Source organism: Panulirus ornatus, chromosome 9 (assembly GCF_036320965.1).
Source record: "Panulirus ornatus isolate Po-2019 chromosome 9, ASM3632096v1, whole genome shotgun sequence".
NCBI classification, from domain to species: Eukaryota; Metazoa; Arthropoda; class Malacostraca; order Decapoda; family Palinuridae; genus Panulirus; species Panulirus ornatus.
In genome coordinates, this window is record NC_092232.1 from 59,862,718 (window position 1) to 59,887,445 (window position 24,728).

Below are 24,728 nucleotides of genomic sequence, written 5' to 3' on the forward strand. Positions count from 1 at the left end.
GCAATTCTGGTGTAGGCGTACTCCTGGTGGCGGCCGTTGCGTCCTCCAAGTCTGCGATCTGCCTTGATGCCCCACCGTCCCAGTGTTCTCCCGACGTTCAGGACGGCAGCTTTCTCGTACCCGAACCCTTCGCAGAATTCACAGTATCGGAAATATAGCTCAGTTCGGCTTATACAATCTTTAACAGCCCCGGTTTGCTGGATGTGAGCCTCGAAAAATTCAAGGAAGGATTCCTTGCCAGGGTACCGATGGGCAGCGCGGACGTGAGTCATTTCTGCGATCTGGTGAGATGAGTGATTTACTTGACGAAGTAAACTTTCATAGACCAGCACTTGCAAAAATATAGTGAAGCCACACAAAAATATAGTAGACTAGCGTTTCCTCATTGATTTAATATCCTAGATGATAGATTAACAGAGTGAAGTTGAAGCACCAGTGTAGTGAAGATGAAACATCAATATAGTGAAGATAGCAGGATACGGTAGAGGGTGTACACTGGGCAGAATTACCTCTTGTGGAGAGTGTAATGTAGCTTGTAGTGGAAAGATAATGACATAAATGATGGTGTGTGTGTATGTGTGTGTGTGTGTGTGTGTGTGTGTGTGTGTGTCTAGTTGTACAAAGACTATATAAGAAAGACAGGAAAGCAGAAGTACTCTCGCGTGAGCAATGGCTGCTTAATTATGCGAGTTGTCAACAGCTGGTGGTACTAATTACCCTTGTGCTGTCTGGCTGTCTGTTTGTTGAGGAAAACTTTACAGCGAGTTTTCAGTTTGAAAAAAGAAAAAAGAAAATAATCCAAAACTTTTTTTTCATGTTTTTCCCAAGGATGAAGTATTGTACGCACGACTTCAGACAAATATGAACAATAACATATATAGGCAACATTAAACACAATGTTAGGGACCAAATCAACTGGACGGTTTCATCAACAATCATGCCATATCAACCAGGACATATTTCATTCTTTAACATTAAAGCAACATATTTACATACATATCCTGTAATTGGTCCACGTAAGCCTAATGATCCTGATGAAGTGATTATGCAGATAAGAGATGATGGGAAATACTCTAACAATAATGAGCTTGAAAACAAGATTAATTAGCATAAGTGACTCGTTAATAAGTCAGCTCAAGAATGTTTTTTTCTTAAATTACAAAACTGTAGGTCTTGGGGAAATATGGTATGTACTTCTTGATATCTAAAAACAATTCGCCTTTGTCTTTGTTGAGTTTGTAGAAAAATGTGGTTGTTTGTTATCAATTTGTCTTGGATTTATCCCATCCTTGTTTTGCTGGAACATTATTTGATGTCTTACTTTATATTTGCATAGATTATTATATTTTTGAATGTTAGTGCTTGTTCTACTGGCGTCGTTAACTACATAATTTCATATAAGTGAACACTTTATTTATATTTTGCATACATTATTTTTTTTGTCTTTTATCTAATAATGTAAGGTGTAAAATTTATGATTTTGATTTCCTCTTATATGTTAATCTGTTGTTGGATGGACAGCCTAGTCTATATGTTATTTTCATGTATGAGAACTTCAATATTTTCTAGTTCTCTTTCTCTTTTTTTTACTTGTATTATCTTAGTCTTGCATTTTCTTTTAGTATCTTATTTTTTTGTGTGTGATATTTTCATATCACATATTACATGGGCAACATCTTTGGTTTGTTTCATCTTTGTGTTACGGGAATTTTGTTGTGTGTATATATTGTTATCCTCGTCTAGTATGTAGGTTTGTTTATTCTTTATTTTCACACTAAGTTAAGAGAAATTTCCCCCATTTACCCATTACTCACCAGTACCATCAGTTCAGTATACTAATATTAAACACAGCCCACCACTACGCCATACCGTGTTGTGATGAGACCTGAGGTCAGGTTAGCCTAGCCCTAATTATTGGCATAATGATTCATCTCTGATGATGATGATGCGTCCCTCACTCACACTGTCCGAAAACACACTGCACTCCAAGGACTGACACAGCCACACACACACATACACACACACACACACACACACACACACACACACACACACACACACACACACACACACACACACACACACACACACACACACACACACATACACACACACACACACACACACACACACACACACATACACACACATACACACACACACACACACACACACACACACACACACACACACCAGCTTCTGAGTGACTTAAACATGGAGAAGAGAAGGCAATATGAACCTGAATATTGTGATAAAGATACTGGGTTCTGGGATCACGTTGTCTTGTGTGACGAAAATACGTTTACTTCTGACTGACGCTTCCAGAAATACTGGAGTGTGGCGGTTAACATACTCTCTCTCTCTCTCTCTCTCTCTCTCTCTCTCTCTCTCTCTCTCTCTCTCTCTCTCTCTCTCTCTCTCTCTCTCTCTCTCTCTCTCTCTCTCTCTCTCTCTCTCTCTCTGTATTAGACATTCCCACCGCACTGGTGCAGGTTTAGGTTATCAACTAAGAATATGATCAATTCTTTATCAATAACAGATTATTGCCCTGGCAGGTCAGGAGGCCAGGGTCGAGTGTGTCATAACATGGTAGAGGTTCAGAATAATCTTTTAGTAACTGTACATATCTTGTGGTATCCATTAGTATTTTGTCTACACGGATATCATGATAAACTTTAAATTCAGATAAATAATATAAAACATGTACATATACACGTGTAAATATATCTATATGCATGTAAATGAGGCAGATGAATGTGTTATGTACTTAAAAATGCTACTGAAAGCTTAAAGATTCCGGTAAAAAACACAACGACTGTTGTGATAAATTTCTTTTTTTTTTTTGTAATAAATGTGTATTGTGCTGCATTTTGTGGCCGTCACACAGCCAAGATCGTTCAGCCAAAATCCGTTAAGGTCTGGAAGAAGTAATGAAAGGCGTTGAGAATATATATTTATTAATGATTACAAAACACAGACTATGTTCTCCTCTTGGTGTCTAAAAGATGACCCAACACATTACGACTACTTTAAGATCAAAGTTTCTAGACATTTAACAAATTATTTCCTATTATGTTCCTTTTCTCTCAGCATCATTTTTCTGGTTTACTTCGAAGAACTGCCATGTACTACCTAATATGATCATTCACTATAGATGTTTCCTGAATGATCTTCAACAACGTGTTGTATAACTCTGTTGTTGACATTATTTCGTGTAATGGATCAAACATTACAAAGTTGTGTCCATCCCCACAGGTGTTACACGTCCAAAGTAGAGATAATTCCTAGATATGGCGTCTGTCTAACATGAATATATTATCTGTTAATATTTGTATAATGTTCCCCAGCTGGACGGTACTTAAGACTTTCGTATTAAAGTTGATCAGTTGTAAGTGATCAAGCATTACAAAGGTGTGTCCATTGCCACAGGTGCTACTGATCCCGGGTAAAGGTATTTCACCATCTTTGTATCTTTAACCTTTCTAGTTATAGATGTTTCATCCCTGATTCCAGCCTTACAATCGATTTTTTCCTCCTTATCTTTATCATATAATTAGTCAGTTGAAGTGCAGAACACGTTTTTCAGTCCAGCCACTTTACTGTGTTTCTCAAATGATACCACAGAAATGGTGTTACCGGACTCCAACTGTAAGTAGTTACACCTAGAGTGACAAGTCACCATCGGCAAGGCAAGTAATGCACGAGTAACTGAATTTGTCTTGGCTGTGACTTGCCCTTCCATTATTCACATATATTAAAATGTGACAGTAAGAATCAAAAGCCAGAGGAGGAGGAGCAGTACACATTGCTCATGATGTTTATGTATTGGCTTTACATCTCGACTAATAATTACACCTACGTCTTTCTCCTTCCTTGATAGTTCTATTTCTGAATCTTATGATGATCCTCTAATTTGCCTGCTATGTGCACACAGTATATCATTTTGTATATACCTACAGTGAATATCACTGGCCATTGTACACTGTACAACGATACGCTGTTAATCTTTCTGCAGTCGTCTTGCGTCATCGTACCAGTTGATAATGTTGGCTGATTTTGCCATCGTGAAATTGCTTTTAGTAATCAATGTCTCTTATAGATATCAAATATCAGGAAAATCTATCAAACTCGTAAACACAATTTGACTGCATGTGCGAAAAATCGGATATAAGTTTCAAGGATTTTTCTGAAGAGAAGTATAGAACAAGACAGATCACATTTATTGTATCACATATCAGTTCACCAGATAAAGACACCATTGTAACATATTGTGAAACTAATATATAGCATGATTCATGTACAAGGACCATCTTCTACACATGACCAATATTTCACAACCATCACAAAATGATTCACTGATAAAGCCAGTGTATGTAATGTCCTTCCTTTTCCTCAGCTCATTAGACATTTTCCGTAACCCAACCTATATGTTATTTGTCCCCTCATTTGTGACCTTGTAGTTGTTGTACGGTGGAGTAATGCTTGACTTGCTATACTGAGGGACAGACACACTGACACAAGCCATGTTGTAGTTGTTGTACGTTGGAGTAATGCTTGACTTGCTATAATGACACAAGCCACTGTTGGCTAAATTAAGAAAAAATGAAGAGAATTGTTTCTTGAAAGATTTATCAAATCTAAGGCGCTTACTCTAAGTCATTCATCCTTTTCTTCTTTTTAGGAGTCAATTACAAATTAAGACAACTAGTTTTCCATTACAAGAATTATAGAGCTCATACAATCAATTCAAAATTTACATAGTAGGTATACATTCTATTAAAATGTGTTTAGATGAAATTCTAATTCTTTAATGTTCTTATCAATCCAACCTATGAAAAAACTTTACATGACAAATAAAGCCAGATAAGAGTGTGTCATAAGACAAGATCCCTGCCAGGCTGGGACTTGGCCAAACATAAACAACCACTTTCTTATAGACGATTAGTCAAGGTTCTGGGTCGAGCACCAGGATCTATTGACTTCCGTCCGACATAATATATTTTCTCTGATCCTTCATCATCATCACCACACTCCCGGCACCCATCAATAAACCCTTCCCAAATTCCTCACTTCCTTATAAACTCGTCCCTGTAGTCAACAATTAAGAAACCTAAACCGACCAAAAAGCATTACGTTGTTCAACAATGTAAACCCCAGCTAGGGTGAGCCTTAGATTACCATAGAATACAGATGGCAAAAGTTTATTTTCCCTGTGGATTTCTACTGAAAATACGTGAGATATTATATCTATACAGATTATCTTATACGATAACGAATAAAATCCCATAACTTTTCTGTAGCACAGGGTACAGAAATGTATGTAACGTGAAACCGGTAGAATTAACATATCTAACATAAAGATTTCTATTTTGCAGATAACATAAATGTTTTACATGTAGAAATCAGTAATATCTTCAACAACCTAAACATAATACCATCAAATTTTATATTACAAGTTTCTTATCCGGGTTTTACGCATTAAAACGATATTGCCTACAGAAAAGTCATGTAGTTATTATCAGCACAAGGTTTAGAAGGTCTTAAACAAGTTATGAGTTTATATTCTTCAAAACTTTAGTAAGATCTATTAAGTATACTTTGAAAAATAGACTTGACTTTTTAGAGAAAACTTATATATATATATATATATATATATATATATATATATATATATATATATATATATATATATATATATATATATATATATATATATATATATATATATATATATATATATATATATATATATCTTTCTTTCTTTCTTTCAACTATTCGCCATTTCCCGCGATAGCGAGGTAGCGTTGAGAACAGAGGACTGGGCCTTTGAGGGAATACCCTCACCTGGCCCAACTCTCTGTTCCTTCTTTTGGAAAATTAAAAAAATATATATATACATATATATATATATATATATTTTTTTTTTTTCATACTATTCGCCATTTCCCGCGATAGCGAGGTAGCGTTAAGAACAGAGGACTGGGCCTTTGAGGGAATATCCTCACCTGGCCCTCTTCTCTGTTCCTTCTTTTGGAAAAAAAAAAAAAAAAAAAAAAAAACGAGAGGGGAGGATTTCCAGCCCCCCGCTCCCTTCCCTTTTAGTCGCCTTCTATGACACGCAGGGAATACGTGGGAAGTATTCTTTCTCCCCTATCCCCTATATATATATATATATATATATATATGTCCACAAGACACAAAAATGCAGTTTGATAAACTAACGTTCATTAAATGACAAATAAAGAATATGATATGTGAATTTCAACAATACTATTGATATTATAAAACCACATATGGCATACGCCAATTTTTCAAATCATCAAAAGTAATAAGAGATGAAGCAGTCCGGAGGTAACTTGTGGAAGACAGAGTAGAGTGGCTAGGCTCAGAAGCATGTTCTCCACTTCAACTGACTAATGATATGTTAAGACAACACAAACCACATACATCCATTGTGAGGATAGAATCAGGGATGAAACATCTATAACTAGAAAGGTTAAAGATACAAAGATGGTGAAATACCTTTACCCGGGATCAGTAGCACCTGTGGCAATGGACACACCTTTGTAATGCTTGATCACTTACAACTGATCAACTTTAATACGAAAGTCTTAGGTATTATCCTTCAGGAAAACTTTTTAAAAATATTCATAAGACACATATATATGTTAGATATACACTATCTCTAGAATATATCTTTACCTGGGACGTGTGACACCTGTGTGGATAGACACAACTTTGTAATGCATGATCCATTACACGAAATGAACTTCACTAACGAAGAGTTATACAACGCGTCGTTGGAGAACATTAATCAAATACATATACAGAATTTTTATGTTAGATAAAAGACATTCTTGGTAGTAAACATAAGAAATGATGACGAAAGATCAGGGACGTAGATGTAGATATTTTGTTCAAAGATAAAGTACTCCTGCCTTAAACTAACTCATTGTATTGCATTTTCACTTAGATACCCACATGATAATGCGTTCTGTTCTTTAAAATCAAATTCTTATGTTTCTAACATGTTTTTATTATATCTTATATAATCTTAAGGATTCAGGCTTAAAGATCTTGGTTCTGAACAACCATTATAATGCAACACAATACACATTTATCATAAACTAATAATCTATCACAATAACCATTATGTTTGTACCAGATTCTTTAAGTCCTCAGTCACGTTTGTTAATATATAAGAGATTTTTCCGCCACTGACAAGTGGCTCCGTGGTGTAGTGGTTAGCACATCTGCCTCATAAACAGTTGGTCCGGGTTCGATTCCCGGCGGGGCCTTTGTTTTCAGTATTTTTTTGTGATCGTAAATACTCGTAGGTAGGTCTCTCTCTCTCTCTCTCTCTCTCTCTCTCTCTCTCTCTCTCTCTCTCTCTCTCTCTCTCTCTCTCTCTCTCTCTCTCTCTCTCTCTATCAGCCGACAGGCAAGTTGAAGAAATCTGGAATTCATCCTTTAGAAATCTGGTATACGAAGAGAGGCTATAATGATTGGATCTCTTCTCCCTTAAGACACGTTGACTTCGCAGCGACTTAATCCGTGTTCAAAATTCTGAATAAGTTCAATAAAGTAAACCTCGAGCATCTTTTCGAAATACAAGAAAATGCGGTTACCAGGACAAATGGAATAAAACTCAAAGCTAAATAATGTAGTACGGACGTGGGATAAAGTTTCTTTTCCTATAGGTGTGGTTTAACACTGGAATAAGTTACCGTCAGACGTAGTGAATGCTAAAACCATAAATACTTTCAAAAGTCGTTTAGAAAAATATCTTATAAAGTCAGGTATACTTTGAGGAAAATGCCAGAAATAAACGGATAAACGACAGCGATAACGGGGTTAATAGAAGGGTAATGTGCAGAATAAAGTTATCTAATTTGTATAGACCATCACTAATGATAGGATTATAATTCTTTGTGTATTTAATGATAGAAGATCCAATGATATTTCTAGTGGTAATAGAGCTGGAGTAATCTATTATCAAATACACAAAGAATTATAATCTCAATATCAGTGATGGTCTATACAAATTAGATAACTTTAGTGTTGATAAAATTTGTAAAATGATAAGTTTATGATACGCTCGTTCTCTGTCTTGGTCAATCACATGTTTACCAAATGGCGTCCTAGCTACATCTCTTCCTTGTATATCAACTGACTGTTATATTTCTCTCTTGTGTCTCCCTTGATGGTGTGAGTTTTAAACGAAAGTGCACTCGGGAACTTATCGTGTTTCATTTTCCCCGTGGACTTATCGGAATATCTTGATCACGCTCAAAATTGTGATCCTTTCCAATATATATATATATATATATATATATATATATATATATATATATATATATATATATATATATATATATATATATATATATATATATATATATATATATATATATATGCATATATATATTATTTTTATTATACTCTGTCGCTGTCTCCCGCGTTTGCGAGGTAGCGCAAGGAAACAGACGAAAGAAATGGCCCAACCCACCCCCATACACATGTATATACATACGTCCACACACGCAAATATACATACCTACACAGCTTTCCATGGTTTACCCCAGACGCTTCACATGCCTTGATTCAATCCACTGACAGCACGTCAACCCCGGTATACCACATCGCTCCAATTCACTCTATTCCTTGCCCTCCTTTCACCCTCCTGCATGTTCAGGCCCCGATCACACAAAATCTTTTTCACTCCATCTTTCCACATCCAATTTGGTCTCCCTCTTCTCCTCGTTCCCTCCACCTCCGACACATATATCCTCTTGGTCAATCTTTCCTCACTCATTCTCTCCATGTGCCCAAACCACTTCAAAACACCCTCTTCTGCTCTCTCAACCACGCTCTTTTTATTTCCACACATCTCTCTTACCCTTACGTTACTCACTCGATCAAACCACCTCACACCACACATTGTCCTCAAACATCTCAGTTCCAGCACATCCATCCTCCTGCGCACAACTCTATCCATAGCCCACGCCTCGCAACCATACAACATTGTTGGAACCACTATTCCTTCAAACATACCCATTTTTGCTTTCCGAGATAATGTTCTCGACTTCCACACATTCTTCAAGGCCCCCAGAATTTTCGCCACCTCCCCCACCCTATGATCCACTTCCGCTTCCATGGTTCCATCCGCTGCCAGATCCACTCCCAGATATCTAAAACACTTCACTTCCTCCAGTTTTTCTCCATTCAAACTCACCTCCCAATTGACTTGACCCTCAACCCTACTGTACCTAATAACCTTGCTCTTATTCACATTTACTCTTAACTTTCTTCTTCCACACACTTTACCAAACTCAGTCACCAGCTTCTGCAGTTTCTCATATGAATCAGCCACCAGCGCTGTATCATCAGCGAACAACAACTGACTCACTTCCCAAGCTCTCTCATCCCCAACAGACTTCATACTTGCCCCTCTTTCCAAAACTCTTGCATTCACCTCCCTAACAACCCCATCCATAAACAAATTAAACAACCATGGAGACATCACACACCCCTGCCGCAAACCTACGTTCACTGAGAACCAATCACTTTCCTCTCTTCCTACACGTACACATGCCTTACATCCTCGATAAAAACTTTTCACTGCTTCTAACAACTTTCCTCCCACACCATATATTCTTAATACCTTCCACAGAGCATCTCTATCAACTCTATCATATGCCTTCTCCAGATCCATAAATGCTACATACAAATCCATTTGCTTTTCTAAGTATTTCTCACATACATTCTTCAAAGCAAACACCTGATCCACACATACTCTACCACTTCTGAAACCACACTGCTCTTCCCCAATCTGATGCTCTGTACATGCCTTCACCCTCTCAATCAATACCCTCCCATATAATTTACCAGGAATACTCAACAAACTTATACCTCTGTAATTTGAGCATTCACTCTTATCCCCTTTGCCTTTGTACAATGGCACTATGCACGCATTCCGCCAATCCTCAGGCACCTCACCATGCGTCATACATACATTAAATAACCTTACCAACCAGTCAACAATACAGTCACCCCCTTTTTTAATAAATTCCACTGCAATACCATCCAAACCTGCTGCCTTGCCGGCTTTCATCTTCCGCAAAGCTTTCACTACCTCTTCTCTGTTTACCAAATCATTTTCCCCAACCCTCTCACTTTGCACACCACCTCGACCAAAACACCCTATATCTGCCACTCTATCATCAAACACATTCAACAAACCTTCAAAATACTCACTCCATCTCCTTCTCACATCACCACTACTTGTTATCACCTCCCCATTTGCGCCCTTCACTGAAGTTCCCATTTGCTCCCTTGTCTTACGCACTTTATTTACCTCCTTCCAGAACACCTTTTTATTCTCCCTAAAATTTAATGATACTCTCTCACCCCAACTCTCATTTGCCCTTTTTTTCACCTCTTGCACCTTTCTCTTGACCTCCTGTCTCTTTCTTTTATACATCTCCCACTCAATTGCATTTTTTCCCTGCAAAAATCGTCCAAATGCCTCTCTCTTCTCTTTCACTAATACTCTTACTTCTTCATCCCACCACTCACTACCCTTTCTAATCAACCCACCTCCCACTCTTCTCATGCCACAAGCATCTTTTGCGCAATCCATCACTGATTCCCTAAATACATCCCACTCCTCCCCCATTATATTTTAATTTTGCTTTGTCGCTGTCTCCCGCGCCTGCGAGGTAACGCAAGGAAACAGACGAAAGAAATGGCCCAACCCGCCCCCACACACATGCACACACACACACACGTCCACACACGCAAACATACACACCCACACATCCCAACGTACACACATGTATACACACACAGACACACATATATACATACATGCACACAATTCACACTGTCTGCCCCTACTCACCCCCATAGCCACCCCGCCACACATGGAATAACATCCCCCTCCCCCCTCATGTGTGCGAGGCAGCGCCAGGAAAAGACAACAAAGGCCCCATACGCTCACACTCAGTCTCTAGCTGTCATGCAATAATGCCCGAAACCACAGCTCCCTTTCCACATCCAGGCCCCACACAACTTTCCATGGTTTACCCCAGACGCTTCACATGCCCTAATTCAATCCACTGACAGCACGTCAATTCACTCTATTCCTTGCCCGCCTTTCACCCTCCTGCATGTTCAGGCCCCGATCACACAAAATCTTTTTCACTCCATCTTTCCAACTTCAATTTGGTCTCCCACTTCTCCTCGTTCACTCCACCTCCGACACATGTATCCTCTTGGTCAATCTTTCCTCACTCATTCTCTCCATGTGCCCAAACCATTTCAAAACACCCTCTTCTGCTCTCTCAAACACGCTCTTTTTATTTCCACACATCTCTCTTACCCTTACAATACTTACCCGATCAAACCACCTCGCACCACACATTGTCCTCAAACATCTCATTTCCAGCACATCCATCCTCCTGCGCACAACTCTATCCATACCCCAAAACCTCGCAACCATACAACATTGTTGGAACCACTATTCCTTCAAACATACCCATTTTTGCTTTCCGAGATAATGTTCTCGACTTCCACACATTCTTCAAGGCTCCCAGGATTTTCGCCCCCTCCCCCACCCTATGATTCACTTCCGCTTCCATGGTTCCATCCGCTGCCAGATCCACTCCCAGATATCTAAAACACTTTACTTCCTCCAGTTTTTCTCCATTCAAACTTACCTCCCAATTGACTTGGTATCTGCACAGACACACACACACACACACACACACACACACACACACACACACACACACACACACACACATATGAATATATATATATATATATATATATATATATATATATATATATATATATATATATATATATATATATATATATATATATATATATATATATATATATATATATATATATATATATATATATATATATATATATATATATATATATATATATATATATATATATAACCTGGATGTTTTGGCTCTGAGTGAAACGAAGCTCAAGGGTAAAGGGGAAGAATGGTTTGGGAATGTCTTGGGAGTAAAGTCAGGGGTTAGTGAGAGGACAAGAGCAAGGGAAGGAGTAGCACTACTCCTGAAACAGGAGTTGTGGGAGTATGTGATAGAATGTAAGAAAGTAAATTCTCGATTAATATGTGTAAAACTGAAAGTTGATGGAGAGAGATGGGTGATTATTGGTGCATATGCACCTGGGCATGAGAAGAAAGATCATGAGAGGCAAGTGTTTTGGGAGCAGCTGAATGAGTGTGTTAGTGGTTTTGATGCACGAGACCGGGTTATAGTGATGGGTGATTTGAATGCAAAGGTGAGTAATGTGGCAGTTGAGGGAATAATTGGTATACATGGGGTGTCCAGTGTTGTAAATAGAAATGGTGAAGAGCTTGTAGATTTATGTGCTGAAAAAGGACTGGTGATTAGGAATACCTTGTTTAAAAAGCGAGATATACATAAGTATACGTATGTAAGTAGGAGAGATGGCCAGAGAGCGTTATTGGATTACGTGTTGATTGACAGGCGCGGGAAAGAGAGACTTTTGGATGTTAATGTGCTGAGAGGTGCAACTGGAGGGATGTCTGATCATTATCTTGTGGAGGCTAAGGTGAAGATTTGTATGGGTTTTCAGAAAAGAAGAGTGAATGTTGGGGTGAAGAGGGTGGTGAGAGTAAGTGAGCTTGGGAAGGAGACTTGTGTGAGGAAGTACCGGAAGAGACTGAGTACAGAATGGAAAAAGGTGAGAAAAATAGAAGTAAGGGGAGTGGGGGAGGAATGGGATGTATTTAGGGAATCAGTGATGGATTGCGCAAAAGATGCTTGTGGCATGAGAAGAATGGGAGGTGGGTTGATTAGAAAGGGTAGTGAGTGGTGGGATGAAGAAGTAAGATTATTAGTGAAAGAGAGGAGAGAGGCATTTGGACGATTTTTGCAGGGAAAAAATGCAATTGAGTGGGAGATGTATAAAAGAAAGAGACAGGAGGTCAAGAGAAAGGTGCAAGAGGTGAAAAAGAGGGCAAATGAGAGTTGGGGTGAGAGAGTATCATTAAATTTTAGGGAGAATAAAAAGATGTTCTGGAAGGATGTAAATAAAGTGCGTAAGACAAGGGAGCAAATGCGAACTTCAGTGAAGGACGCAAATGGGGAGGTGATAACAAGAAGTGGTGATGTGAGAAGGAGATGGAGTGAGTATTTTGAAGGTTTGTTGAATGTGTTTGATGATAGAGTGGCAGATATAGGGTGTTTTGGTCGAGGTGGTGTGCAAAGTGAGAGGGTTAGGGAAAATGATTTGGTAAACAGAGAAGAGGTAGTAAAAGCTTTGCGGAAGATTAAAGCCGGCAAGGCAGCAGGTTTGGATGGTATTGCAGTGGAATTTATTAAACAAGGGGGTGACTGTATTGTTGACTGGTTGGTAAGGTTATTTAATGAATGTATGACTCAAGGTGAGGTGCCTGAGGATTGGCGGAATGCGTGCATAGTGCCGTTGTACAAAGGCAAAGGGGATAAGCGTGAGTGCTCAAATTAGAGAAGTAAAAGCTTGTTGAGTATCCCTGGTAAATTATATGGGAGGGTATTGATTGAGAGGGTGAAGGCATGTACAGAGCATCAGATTGGGGAAGAGCAGTGTGGTTTCAGAAGTGGTAGAGTATGTGTGGATCAGGTGTTTGCTTTGAAGAATGTATGTGAGAAATACTTAGAAAAGCAAATGGATTTGTATGTAGCATTTATGGATCTGGAGAAGGCATATGATAGAGTTGATAGAGATGCTCTGTGGAAGGTATTAAGAATATATGGTGTGGGAGGCAAGTTGTTAGAAGCAGTGAAAAGTTTTTATCGAGGATGTAAGGCATGTGTACGTGTAGGAAGAGAGGAAAGTGATTGGATCTCAGTGAATGTAGGTTTGCGGCAGGGGTGTGTGATGTCTCCATGGTTGTTTGAATTGTTTATGGATGGGGTTGTTAGGGAGGTGAATGCAAGAGTTTTGGAAAGAGGGGCAAGTATGAAATCTGTTGTGGATGAGAGAGCTTGGGAAGTGAGTCAGTTGTTGTTCGCTGATGATACAGCGCTGGTGGCTGATTCATGTGAGAAACTGCAGAAGCTGGTGACTTAGTTTGGTAAAGTGTATGAAAGAAGAAAGTTAAGAGTAAATGTGAATAAGAGCAAGGTTATTAGGCACAGTAGGGTTGAGGGTCAAGTCAATTGGGAGGTAAGTTTGAATGGAGAAAAACTGGAGGAAGTAAAGTGTTTTAGATATCTGGGAGTGGATCTGGCAGCGGATGGAACCATGGAAGCGGAAGTGAATCATAGGGTGGGGGAGGGGGCGAAAATCCTGGGAGCCTTGAAGAATGTGTGGAAGTCGAGAACATTATCTCGGAACGCAGAAATGGGTATGTTTGAAGGAATAGTGGCTCCAACAATGTTGTATGGTTGCGAGGCGTGGGCTATGGATAGAGTTGTGCGCAGGAGGGTGGATGTGCTGGAAATGAGATGTTTGAGGACAATGTGTGGTGTGAGGTGGTTTGATCGAGTGAGTAATGTAAGGGTAAGAGAGATGTGTGGAAATAAAAAGAACGTGGTTGAGAGAGCAGAAGAGGGTGTTTTGAAATGGTTTGGGCACATGGAGAGAATGAGTGAGGAAAGATTGACCAAGAGGATATATGTGTCGGAGGTGGAGGGAACGAGGAGAAGTGGGAGACCAAATTGGAGGAGGAGAGATGGAGTGAAAAAGATTTTGTGTGATTGGGGCCTGAACATGCAGGAGGGTGAAAGGCGGGCAAGGAATAGATTGAATTGGATCGATGTGGTATACCGGGGTTGACGTGCTGTCAGTGGACTGAATCAGGGAATGTGAAGCGTCTGGGGTAAATCATGGAAAGTTGTGTGGGGCCTGGATGTGGAAAGGGAGCTGTGGTTTCGGGCATTATTGCGTGAGAGCTGGAGACTGAGTGTGAACGAATGGGGCCTTTGTTGTCTTTTCCTAGTGCTACCTCACACACGTGAGGGGGGAGGGGGATGGTGTTCCATGTGTGGCGAGGTGGCGATGGGAATGAATAGGGGCAGGCAGTGTGAATTGTGTGCATGGGTATATATGTATGTGTCTCTGTGTGTATATATATGTGTATATTGAGATGTATAGGTATGTATATTTGCGTGTGTGGGCGTGTGTGTGTACATTATGTATGGGGGTTGGTTGTGCCATTTCTTTCGTCTGTTTCCTTGCGCTACCTTGCGCTACAAAGCAAAATAAATATAGATAATATATATATATATATATATATATATATATATATATATATATATATATATATATATAATATATATATATATATATATATATATATATATATAGATGTGTGTGTGTGTGTGTGTGTGTGTGTGTGTGTGTGTGTGTGTGCAGATACCAATAAAATGGCAGGAGTGGATTATACGTACAAAAAAGGTGCTTATTAAAGATAAAATACTGAATAGTGGTGAAAACCTCTGTATTTAGTCCATTTAGAAAGTAGTAAATTGAATTATATCTAGAGGGCAATAAGTTTTCAAGTAGTAATGAAATTTGTTCTACATCAAAATCAAACAGAAAATAAAAAAAAAAATCATAAAAGCCTAATACGTTTGTGTTGCTTATCCAGGTCCATTTTTACTAAGTAATGTTGGGACGGCTCCACCCACTTTAATCACTTTAGTACATAGAATATATTATCGTCGATGTTAAAGAGTTTTCCCTTTTGATGTTATCCTTAAAATGAAGGTTAAGGAAAGTGAGATAGAGCTTAACCTTAAAGTTAGGATAGCTAAGGCATTCTTGATCATATAATCACTAGTCAGGTGTTAATATAGGTTAGGTTAGGTTCAGTATCCTTCATCAGGTCACCATTACCAAGGTGTTGTTATGTTGGGTCAAGCAACTTTAAACCAACTTTCAGTATTATTTACTCATAAATCTCTAAGTTCTAATAACCCAAAATTTTAGAGGGTAGAAACTAATGGAAGCCACTTCTAACATTCTTGCATAACCTGACCTCTCTCCTTCCCAAAACGTAGCCATCCCAGCCTGGATATTGCACTGCTGTGGTCGTCAACTAATTTGAAAAGGAAGACATTGAATGGAGAAATTACTCAGGTAATCTCCAAAGATGATTACTGGTCTGAGAAACAAATTCAGAGAGCAGATTAAACGACTTAAATCCATTCTGCTTTAGGGAAAAGAAGTTTAAGAGATCCTATACAGGTTTATGAAGTTATTATAATGGCATCCCTTTAACCTTGATATTTTTACTTCCCGTAACTAGTTCCAACAATTAAAATGATATTCAACATTGTGAGTTAAGTGACTGACTTTAGGATGCATTTGCATCTGTCAAAAACTGTATTTAGCAAATACTTCAACTTTCAACTGACCCATTCTATATTTTTATTCATTTCATCTCAGTTTTATCGCCTTTCTGTTACTGTTTAATATCAACAGTAGCCCGTCTACGTAGTTGGGGCTCTGAAGCAAAGGAAACTTTTTCTAGCCTAGGTTAGGGTAGCATCTAAACCAAACCTAAATGACCTTACCTTAGAAATATGTTCAGACAGTACCTTCTGAAAATATTTCTTAAGGTAAGGTCGTGGGGATTAGTTTAGGTGCTAACTAAACCTTGGCTAGAAAAAGTTTGCTTTAAAGCCACAACTAGTTGAAAGGCCTACTTTAAGTGGTGATATTGAAACTCATTTGCTCCAGTGTGCCCTTCTGTCCGTTTGTTTTATGTCCATCTAAAGATGCATACGTTCAATTTTTGATGTAGATTGATTTCCCATCTTAGTTTCGTCTACGGAATTCTACATCTTCAGTTCAGCATACCATTGTGGTAATGAAGGGAAAGTCACCACATTCATAAGCCGAGTGGACGTAGCTTATTCCACCTCGTTAGAGAGAAAACTTACCTGTATTTGAATTAATGAACGGGAACAGAGAAGACAAAATTTTACTACACATATATCATACAACTACATAATTTATATTATATACATTACCATATTTCCTGCACTTTCCATCACAAATTTGCTGAGGTCATAACCTTGTAGTTACTATTACCTTACAACCTTAAGGATGGTGGTCTACAACACCTCTAGATTGATGGAGAAAACGAAAAGTTTCGTTTTACTATTAAGACCACAGAAATGAGGTAATTCCACTTCACTACTACTAACTACTAGTTATTTTACTTGTTGATTTTCACGGCTAAGATTTTCATCCTCTGAGCGAAGCCATACAATAATCGTCCTTATCTACTCTGAGCATTGCATAGCCTCCTGATGATCAAGAATGCTGTTTTGGTTGTCCGTTTCCCTTGTTACTGGTGCGTCTCACTGCACACCTTACATGAGTGCCTTCCACAGTATTAGGGACAGCTGCTGGGCCTCACTGTAGCTACTTCTGGGACGGTTGCCAATTTTCCTCGTATTCCCTCATGACCACAGCGCCAAACCGACTCCCGCCATCAGGCCGAAACGCACAAACATTTCTGACAAAATTGAGACAACCGCTTTCGCGTCAGTTTTGACACCAAGTGAATTTAAACGACAATTACGCTCAAGATGCTTGGTTTTTCGTTCATGGATTGAACAGAAGCAACCAACGATGGTTGCTACTGCCCAATCCATGAAGTCCCCCCCACCACGGAAAGGTAACCAAGCTTCGGGGGGGATGGGTGTTTACCCTGACGCCAACGGAGAAACTCAATACAATATTTTTATTATAACTTTCCTTAATCTTGAAAAATGAATCAATCAGAGGGAAGAATAGCGCCAGTCATATGGAGACTGGCTAACCGAATCCTTGCGCACTGTGTAGAAAGTGATTTCTTTGAGGGTTGCTTTATGGAAGGCACGGTAGCGTCGGAAGAGTTTCACTTTTTCTTTGAAGACGAAGGAAATTATCCCCGTGAATTTATGTATTTTTTTTTTTTTGGGGGGGGGGGCGGGATAATGTTCCCAAATTTTTTCTTTCTTTGTTTTTCAACGTCCCTATGTAGATATTATGTGCCATCCACTACTGGGAGAAAGCCAGACTTCCGCCAGATTAACGTTATCCTTGGCGAGGCGAAACTAAAGTTGTCTTGGTGTTGGTTCCTCAGTGATAACCCAAACACAAACACAAACACACCTCCAGTGTCCACTCTAGGGCCGTGTTCTCCTGCAGCACCAACAGGAAGAAAGAACTCAGGTTCCTCACCAACTGAATCTTTTGGCACGGGGAGCGTGTGTCATCTCGACACGCCTTTTAACGCCCGTACGAGGTGCGGAGTGCAGTCGGTCTGTAACGTAGGACATGTCATGTGTTATTGGTCCCAGTCGGTCTAGAACGCTGGGCCTGACATGTGTTGGGGGACCAAGTCGGTCTTGAATGGTGGGCCTGACGTGTGTTGGGGGACCAAGTCGGTCTTGAATGGTGGGCCTGACAGGTCTTGAGACCTGCCATGTCTCCCTGAAGGTGGGCCTGACAGGTGGGGTGGGCTGCATTTCCTCATGGATGGTGGGTCTGGTAGGGAGTGTGGGCTGCAGTGCCACTTGAGTGGGCGAGGTCACTTGGTCAGCATCAGTGGGACGGTGAGGTTTCACTTTTGCACAGCGACCGTTGACGGAGAGTGGTGTCACGTCGGCAAGAAGTGCCTTCTTGTAGGAGGCATAGCAGGAGTACTGGATGACGGCAATCCCGCGGTGGTTCTCGTAGGTCGTGTAGGACTGCATGTCGAAGCGAACGATGTCGCCGAACTGCTTGAAGAATTCCCAGACGTTCGTCCTTGAGATTTTGTATGGAACGTTGACGACCCTGATGGTATACCTCTGCAGGACGGTTTTGAGAACCCCTTGCAACTGCTCGTTGGTGGGCACGATGACATGTATGTCGTCATCATCGCAGCCCAACTCATCTATATGTGGGAGTCGGGTCTCGTGTGGTGGACGGTCCAGCAAATCCTCCTCATCGTGGAAAGGCAGGTAGGCCTGGTCAAGGAGGGCGACCCAGAGCACCTGCTGCTGCTCGACCACCTCCACAACTGAGCTTTTTGCAAAAACTTCCATGTTGAAGATATTATGATTACGTTGTGCACTTTACGAAGTAACCTCGGTTATCCTTGTATGTCCACAAATATAGTGACTCTATATTGATATGGAAAATATAGTAAGGTACCCCCATGCTCTAATATCCTACATAGAAATAAAAGCATAGTCGACTTCATACAAACAAAAGCATGTCGACTTCGGCGATTTTGAATGCAGAGACCATCTAAAATATTGTAGGTGGGTTAATGGTTATTACATGGTGACCAGGGGTACAGGTGGATGGGACAGACTGGATATAGTGAAGATCGATAGGTGGGACAGACAGGGTATAGTGAACATCCATAGATGGGACAGACTGGGTACAGTGAAGATTGATAGATGGGACAGACAGGGTATAGTGAATATCCATAGATGGGAGAGACAGGGTGTAGTGAAGATGCATACATGGGACTGACAGGGTACAGTGAAGATTCGTAGATGGGACAGGCAGGGTATAGTGAAGATCCATAGATGGGACAGACAGGGTATAGTGAAGATTGATAGATGGGACAGGCTGGGTATCGTGAAGATCCATAGATGGGACAGATGGTATAGTGAAGATGTGCAGATGGGACACACATTATAATGAATTGATTGATGGGACAGACAGGGGATAGTGAAGATCCATAGATGGGACAGAGGGCATAGTGAAGATGTGTAGATGGGACACACATTATAATGAATTGATTGATGGGACAGACAGGGTATAGTGAAGATCGATAGACGGGACAGACAGGGTATAGAGAAGATCCATAGATGGGACAGGCTGGGTATAGTGAAGATCGATAGATAGGACAGACAAAGTATCGTGAAGATCGATAGATGGGACAGACACAGTATGGTGAAGATCGATAGATGGTGGCAGACAGGGTATAGTGAAGATCGATAGATGGTGGCAGACAGGGTATAGTGAAGATCGATAGATGGGGACAGACAGTGTATAATGAAAATAAATAGATGGGACAGATTGGTTATAGTGATCGATAGATGGGACAGACTGGGTATATTGGCGATCGATAGATGGAAATGTTGGCACAAACAAACAATGGCCAGGTGGTCCTGAGTAGCAGATCTATGGTACTTGCAGGCCAGAACTTAATGATGGTGAGAGATAACGGTGTCTCCCTCTGTAGTGAACATGATGGTGAGAGATAATGGTGTCTCCCTCTGCAGTGAACACGATGGTGAGAGATTATGGTGTCTCCCTCTGTAGTGAACATGATGGTGAGAGATAATGGTGTCTCCCTCTATAGTGAACATGACGGTGAGAGATAATGGTGTCTCTCTCTGCAGTGAACATGATGGTGAGAGATAATGGTGTCTCTCTCTGTAGTGAACATGACGGTGAGAGATAATGGTGTCTATGATTCGGTACGTAGAACTCACATGAGATTAATCAGATATATGATTATGAGCAGAAAAAGATGTTATCTATGTGTGATATGTAAGAGGAGGAAAACTACTCCCACACATCACATTTTACACACATTTCCACAGGACAAAGAAAGGTAAGGGGTATTGCTGTGATGGAATTGGTAAGACATTCATAAATATAAACGTAGGATGGGATAAATCTAAGACAAGTAGATAACAAACAACCACATTTTTCTACAAACTCAACAAAGACAAAGGCGAATTTTTTAGATATCAAGAAGTACATACCATATTTCCCCAATACCTACAGTTTTGTAATTAAAGAAAAAATATTCTTGAGCTTACTTATTGACGAGTCACTTATGCTAGTTAACTTTGTTTTCAAGCTCATTATTGTTAGAGTATTTCCCATCATCTCTTATCTGCATAATCACTTCATCAGGATCATTAGGCTTACGTGGACCAATTACAGGATATGTATGTAAATATGTTGCTTTAATGTTAAAGAATGAAATATGTCCTGGTTGATATGGCATGAATGTTGATGAAACCGTCCAGTTGATTTGGTCCCTAACATTGTGTTTAATGTTACCTATATATGTTATTGCTCATACTTGTCTCAAGTCGTCCATACAATGCTTCATCCTTGGGAAAAACATAAAAAAAACAAGTTTTAGATTATTTTCTTCTTTTTTTAAACTGAAAACTCACTGTAAAGTTTTCGTCAACAAACAGACAGCCAGACAGCGCAAGGGTAATTAGTACCACCAGCTGTTGACAACGCGCACAATTAAAGCAGTCATTGCTCACGCGAGATTACTCCTGCTTTCCTGTCTTTCTTATATAGTCTTTGTACCACTACACACACACACACACACACACACACACACACACACACACACACATATACACGCACACCATCATTTATGTCATTATCTTTCCACTACAAGCTACATTACACTCTCCACAAGAGGTAATTCTGCCCAGTGTACACTCTCTGCCGTATCCTGCCATCTTCACTATATTGATGTTTCATCTTCACTACACTAGTGCTTCAACTTCACTCTGTTAATCTATCATCTAGGATATTAAATCAATGAGGAAACGCTAGTCTACTATATTTTTGTGTGGCTTCACTATATTTTTGCAAGTGCTGGTCTATGAAAGTTTACTTCGTCAAGTAAATCACTCATCTCACCAGATCGCAGAAATGACTCACGTCCGCGCTGCCCATCGGTACCCTGGCAAGGAATCCTTCCTTGAATTTTTCGAGGCTCACATCCAGCAAACCGGGGCTGTTAAAGATTGTATAAGCCGAACTGAGCTATATTTGCGATACTGTGAATTCTGCGAAGGGTTCGGGTACGAGAAAGCTGCCGTCCTGAACGTCGGGAGAACACTGGGACGGTGGGGCATCAAGGCAGATCGCAGACTTGGAGGACGCAACGGCCGCCACCAGGAGTACGCCTACACCAGAATTGCCTGGTTGTCCGGCAGTGAGGGCCTGGCCCAGGGAGGAAAGCGGTGCCTTCCAGAATGCCAAAGGCCTTCCAGGAAGAGATCACGTCTGGATATCGAACCCGTGCACGAGAGAGTAGTGGTGAAGATCCAGACTCGGCATCAAGATGATGATGACCTGTGCAAAGGCGGACCCAGCGAGGAAACTGGTGTAGTTGACACAGGAGCAGCCGCCATCCCCATCAATGTTTCTTTGGCTCCCACCAAACAACGGGGCAAAGTGATGCCTACCACTGAATTGGTGACCTTGATCCCCTACTTCTATGGGGATGAATCAGGCTTGGTGGATCCCGACGTACTCGTACTGGTCGTCGATGAAGACCCTGATGTGTCCGTCACTGCGACTGGAGGATCAGCAGCACCTGCAGCAGCAGCCGACCCTAAAGCTGAAGCGGCCGTGTTGAAGATTAAAGTCCACACCACCAACATTCATCCCTGAAATTCCTTGAACCTTAAGTTCCCGTCCCTGAGATTGGAGAAGCTGCTCCTCCTCCAGCAGTCGACCCTGTTATACCCGGTCCTCAGAAGACATTTCCTATGGCAAAAGTTCTCATTCAGTTGCAAATTATTGACAAACTATTGTACGAATGAAGCGGTTACCATAAAGGATCAAATCCTTAGGAAAAGTTTCTAACATTTATCAGTCCCATCTACTGGGATGAAAAAAAAATAAAAAAGATACATCCATTCTGTTGGTTGCCATAAACATGGCACAAATGGACCCTAAGTCGAACTGCTGACCTCCTAGTGGTAGGGTCCGGGCAACTTTGAGGGAACATTAACCTTCAAAGGCTAACAGCAGTCGCACAAAAACAATAAAGATTAATCATTATTAGTCATTTACAATAATCATAGACGATGGTTATAGCCTCGCCCATTTATCATCTCATTCGCTGTGAACGAAATCATAGGCGACTCTGATTGCACCTACATCTATCAGTTTACCTATTTATATAACCTTTTATCTATCTGTCTATCGTCCCTGTTCGATGGTTTTCTGTATCATGTAAATCTCAGCCATTGAAATGTCCTGAGATCAATGTCGAAGAAGTGAACAAAGGAATTCTAGTTTGGACTGAAATACTTAGCCCCGTTTTTGCACATTTTCTCACCATTTATCCACCATTCATTCCCCTTAAGGATCTACGAACTATCTCCAGAGTTGTATTACAAATATATGAAACATGTCACCAACTCACTGTTTTGTTCATATTTCTTGCTATATTACATCTGTCAGTTTCTAAATGCAATCATCGGATGATTATGGCTGTGTCTACACACTCCCGCCATCTGGCCAACCTTGTACATATGATCATTTAAACTCTGACATTTTAACAAATTGTTTCAAAACGACTCCATGAAACGCGAACTTAAAATTCATCCATTTAACTCCCTCATTCATTAACGAACATTTAAACATCATCATTTGAACGTAAATCTTCCAGCTGCATTATGTCAACAAAGTCCTTTTAGATACGTCATTAGGTTAGGTTAGGTTAGGTTAGGTTAATTAACCTCGTCAATTAAACACTTTAATACTACCATGCAACAGTGAACTTTTATACACCGTCATATTGCAGCTGTTGTATGAAATGCTTCACATAACTAAAGAATTTAAAGTGAATTATTTTAATGATACTCTTGATATTCTGCACTTTAATATGAACCTTTAAATTCTGACTGTAGAGGTACACATGACCTTTAAATTCCACCAGAGCAATGGAAGTCTGTACAATTAATTTAACTCTGCCACTGAACGCGAACTTTTAAATTTAGCTGGGCGGCCTCTTATTCCCTGGCTGCCATTCATACTTTGTCCTTTTAAACTGTGTGTTTATATCGTTCTCATTCACTCTTAATTTCGATCGTCTCTGATATTTCAGTCGTAAAATTTGTTCTTGTTCCCATATTGCTTTAGTTAAGGTTTATGGTTAAACCTAAAGATTCTACAGTGTTTACAGTGACGGAGCCACCTGTATGTTGTACCAGACAAACGGTAATGTATGGTGACTGACGTCTACAGTGACGGAGCCACCTGTATGTTGTACCAGACAACCAGTAATGTATGGTGACTGACGTGTATAGTGACGGAGCCACCTGTATGTTGTACCAGACAACCAGTAATGTATGGTGACTGACGTCTACAGTGACGGAGCCACCTGTATGTTGTACCAGACAACCAGTAATGTATGGTGACTGACGTCTACAGTGACGGAGCCACCTGTATGTTGTACCAGACAACCAGTAATGTATGGTGACTGACGTCTACAGTGACGGAGCCACCTGTATGTTGTACAGTCGTTGATTAAAGTCTAGAAGGTTTGTTGCCGAGCTCACGGCTCTCGCATTCGAATCATGATGGTATCGGAACTCTTGTGAATCATGATGGTATGGGAACTGTTATGAATCATGATGGTATCGGAACCGTTCTGAATCCTGATGGAATCGGAACCGTTATGAATCAAGATAGTATCGGAACCGTTATGAATCATGATGGTATGGGAACCGTTATGAATCATGATGGTATGGGAACTGTTATGAATCATGATGGTATGGGAACCGTTATGAATCATGATGGTATGGGAACTGTTATGAATCATGATGGTATGGGAACCGTTATGAATCATGATGGTATGGGAACCGTTATGAATCATGATGGTATGGGAACCGTTATGAATCATGATGGTATGGGAACCGTTATGAATCATGATGGTATGGGAACCGTTA

At 40.2% G+C, this 24,728-nt stretch overlaps 1 non-coding gene across 1 annotated transcript; it reads left to right on the forward strand.

Annotated features, from left to right (window-relative positions):
- Nucleotides 1-7,226: 7,226 nt before the first annotated feature.
- TRNAM-CAU (transfer RNA methionine (anticodon CAU)) lies at nucleotides 7,227-7,298 on the forward strand. The gene has a single exon. It is a non-coding gene; the product is annotated as a tRNA-Met (tRNA).
- Nucleotides 7,299-24,728: the final 17,430 nt, after the last annotated feature.